The sequence below is a fragment of the Acanthochromis polyacanthus genome, chromosome 5 (assembly GCF_021347895.1).
Source record: "Acanthochromis polyacanthus isolate Apoly-LR-REF ecotype Palm Island chromosome 5, KAUST_Apoly_ChrSc, whole genome shotgun sequence".
Lineage (NCBI taxonomy): Eukaryota > Metazoa > Chordata > Actinopteri > Pomacentridae > Acanthochromis > Acanthochromis polyacanthus.
Genome location: NC_067117.1, coordinates 38,460,848 through 38,464,659, shown reverse-complemented (window position 1 = coordinate 38,464,659; position 3,812 = coordinate 38,460,848). Strand labels below are relative to the sequence as shown.

Sequence of the window (3,812 nt, the reverse complement as noted above, 5' to 3'; positions counted from 1 at the left end):
GTTTTTATAGTAATCAGATTTAGCTTTTCTAGTAAGAGTTGTACAAGTGTTTCTTAGCAATCTATATGTTTCCCAGTCAGCAGGATCTTTGGTAAGACGGAATTTCTTTCCTGCTTCATCTCTCTTTTTAAAGAGATGAAGCAGATCACGATTTATCCATGAAAGATGGTGTCCCTTAACTTTAATCACTTTAAGAGGTGCATGTGTGTTTATCACTGTCAGCACCTCATTTTGAAAATATTGCCATGCATCATTAACATATGGTATTAATTTTAATCTATTCCAGTTGATACTTGATAAATCACTAATAAATTTATTACAATCAAAGTTTTTATAATTTCGAACTGTTATTAATTTAGGAGGCAAACGAGGAAGTTTAATTTTCCAGCGACAGTAAATAATACAGTGATCGCTGAAACAGTTAGATAGAACGCCAGATTCCACAAATCTATCTGGGTGAGTTACTAGAATTAAATCTATTAGTGTTTTAGTTTTATCAGTAATTCTAGTTGGCTCTTGGATGAGTTGGGAGAGGTTTACACTATTGAAGATATTGCGTTCACGGGCTGAAGATGGAGAGAGCCAGTTAATATTAAAATCACCAAGTAGTACAAATTCACTTGTTTGGCTAATAGATAAAATAGTAGATATGATATTTTGCACTGAATCAAATGGGGAGTCTGGAGGTCTATAAATATTTCCCACTATAAGGTGCTTATTTTCATGTAAAATTATTTTAACAAAAAGACCTTCAAAGCTAACTGGTTTCACCTCTGGTAGAACGAGTTGTGACTGTAAACTTGAGGAAACATATGTAGCTACTCCACCACCTTCTTTCGAACCTCTGTCCGCTCTGTACAGTATGTAATTGTCTATGCTGACATCATTATCTAGATCATTGATAGTAAGCCATGTTTCAGAAATAGTAATAATGTGAGGTTTATTGTATGTGAGCCAGGCCTTAAGATGATCAATTTTATGAAATAATCTATTTATATTCACATGTATAATGAAAAGTCCATTAACCATACTCAGTGTGAAATAAAACGTAGAAAAACATTATGCAAAGAAAACGCAAACAACTCATGAGAGAGCCCCCAGCCACACTTCCAGTCTCAACACACTCACACACAACTACACATACAGACCAGCAAATACATACAAAACACACACACACTTGAACAAACATTTTTCAACAAAACACTTAAAATAAAAACTCAGTCTGTATTACTAGCAAATAAAATTGTATAATTATATCTGAGGTTCAGAACAAAGAAATGGTCACAGTTTAAACAAGCCTTTGCACTGTTATACTTGAAGTCTTAATATGTAAAGAAAATAACTTAAACAAAACAAAGGAGAGAAAAAGCGAGAGAGAGAGACTGAACCTATTAATATCATTTTTCAAAACTCAACAGAAAAGATATGGCTACATATCAGAGCACAGCAAACCAAAAGGAAAAAGACAAAAGAAAAGCAAAAACAAAGCGATATGCAGCATCACAACACTGCGTCACGACGTCAAACAGTTTTACGGCAAATATTTATCCGATTGACACCACTTAGCCAAAGTGTAAAAGTACCACGAGCATCAAGAGAAGTGAGATAAACACCACAGTCACGTAAACTTAATTTTCCGTTCACGGATGAATACCTCGACTTCTTCAGGCGTCCGGAACAACAGAGAAACATCATCATCAGCTTGGACACGGAGAGTCGCAGGATACAGCAAAGCGTACTGAATACCCAGTTCTCGAAGCTGACGTTTGACAGTAATAAATCCACGTCGTTTTTCCATCACTCCAGCACTGAAGTCCAGATAAATGTACACTCGGGACCCCTTAAATACCAGCTCTTTCTTTGTACGAGCAAGACCAAGAATTTTTCGCTTGTCTTGAAAACATAAGAACTTTACGATGATTGGTCTTGGTCCTGTTTGGGAGTCGCCCCGTCCGAATTCACCAGGAGTACGATGCGCTCTTTCAATCACTGGAGGAGAGGGGAAATGATCCGGGCCAAAGAGGTGTGAGAGAAGCTGACCCACAAAACCGATCATGTCGCGACCCTCTGAGTTCTCAGGCACTCGGAGTATGCGAAGGTTCGAGGCCCTGCTCTGGTTTTCAGCGTAATCCAACTTCTCAGAGAGCCGTAAATTTTGTTTCTCCAGGATTTTAACACGCGCCTCCAGGTTAGTGATATCATCTTGATTAGTACCCACTCTGACTTCAAGCTCACTTACTTTAGATCCTAATGTCTTAAGTGAATCCGTCAAAGCATTAACACTACTTTGAATATTGTCCATTTTTGAGTCAAAATGGGACATCAGGTCGCTCTTCACTGCCTGCAGAGCGTCCAAAATCGAATTGTTTGTGACTATTTGAGTCATGGCAAGGCCGTGGAGTGGGTGCAGGCTTGTCAAACAATTAGTAGTGCTGTACTTGTTGGAAAAAAAAAAAAACTCACAGATTGCGGCATATAATAAGAGACGCAGAACCAGCAAAACAGGTTGAGGTTGAAGAGATCAAATCCAGCAAATTAGCACATTACAGACCGAGTTTCCACAGAGGGTCACACCAGCACAACTGCTCTGTCAGCCATCTTGCTTTTCCTATAGATCCCAGCAAAGCAACTACTGAAGGCATTTAAACACTGAAGGCACACAGGTTCGTAATTACTTGGGCAAGAGACGTGTTTCCAAAAATATAACAATTTCTTTATTTAATTATATTATTAAATATAAGAGGCAAGCCAATATACACTATTAAAACACACACACACTCATTCACTCCACACAACAGCATTTAAAACACAGGTACAATATAAGACATCATAATCCTCATAGCCTGAGGTTTTTAACGTCAGGAGTACAATGCAGTAAAATCTAACACGTTGGCGATAAGCCTACAGAAAATACACGCCAACACAGTCGAAACAGTAAGTTGTAGACACTAAAAAGAGAGCCGTAACAAAAGAAAGAGCCGAAACAGAGAGCCACAGCAAAGAGTTATAGGCACCAAAAAGAGAGACGTCACAAAAGAGCTGAAACAGCAGCCAGTCCAGGGAAGCGGTGGCGTCCAATGAACCACACGTTTAGCTGCAACCTCGTAAAGGTAAACATCCATCCATCCATCCTCTATACACCGCTTTATCCTCACTAGGGTCGCGGGGGGGGTGCTGGAGCCTATCCCAGCTGACTCGGGCGAAGGCAGGGGACACCCTGGACAGGTCTAAAGGTAAACAATTAAGCATAATTATCATTAAATGACATCACCTGGGCTTCATTGATCACTTCCTCATTGCAGCGATACGTACCCGGTTAGCCGTGGCGCAGCGTAGCAGCAATGCAGGCGGAGGAGATCCAACAAAAACAGCAGCAAATAGACTGCAGCAACCACACAACAAAATCAGGGACCAGTTGACACATCAGATCAGATTACATGGACAACGCAGCTTACCCTGTCGTCACAGAAGCACCCACGGCACGCTGAACGGAGCGACCTGTCTCCCAGCGTCACTACACAAAGCAAAGCAAGCTGTCACTGGGTGCGCCGCACATCACATAAAGATGGAAGGGAAAAAGCCCATTACCTGTACCAGCGATATTATGTACGCCCCGATCGGTCACACCAGATCCAGCCCGCTTGGCTGCAGTCACCGCCACAGGGAGAGCTCAAGAGAAAGCATGAGACTGAGGTAAAGCCACCCACTTGTGTATATATATATATGCAGCGGCGCCGGATGCCGCCCTGCTGTCACAGCGACGATTGAAATAACGCAGTGCCACACAGTGGCTAGGAGGGAGAAACCATCCG

General features: G+C 41.2%; 1 long non-coding RNA gene across 1 annotated transcript; it reads right to left on the bottom strand.

Annotated features, from left to right (window-relative positions):
- Positions 1-2,691: 2,691 nt before the first annotated feature.
- LOC127533966 (uncharacterized) lies at positions 2,692-3,812 on the bottom strand. The gene is made up of 4 exons (XR_007941864.1): positions 3,589-3,812; positions 3,456-3,514; positions 3,313-3,382; positions 2,692-3,227 (listed from the first exon to the last, which is right to left on the bottom strand). It is a non-coding gene; the product is annotated as an uncharacterized LOC127533966 (long non-coding RNA).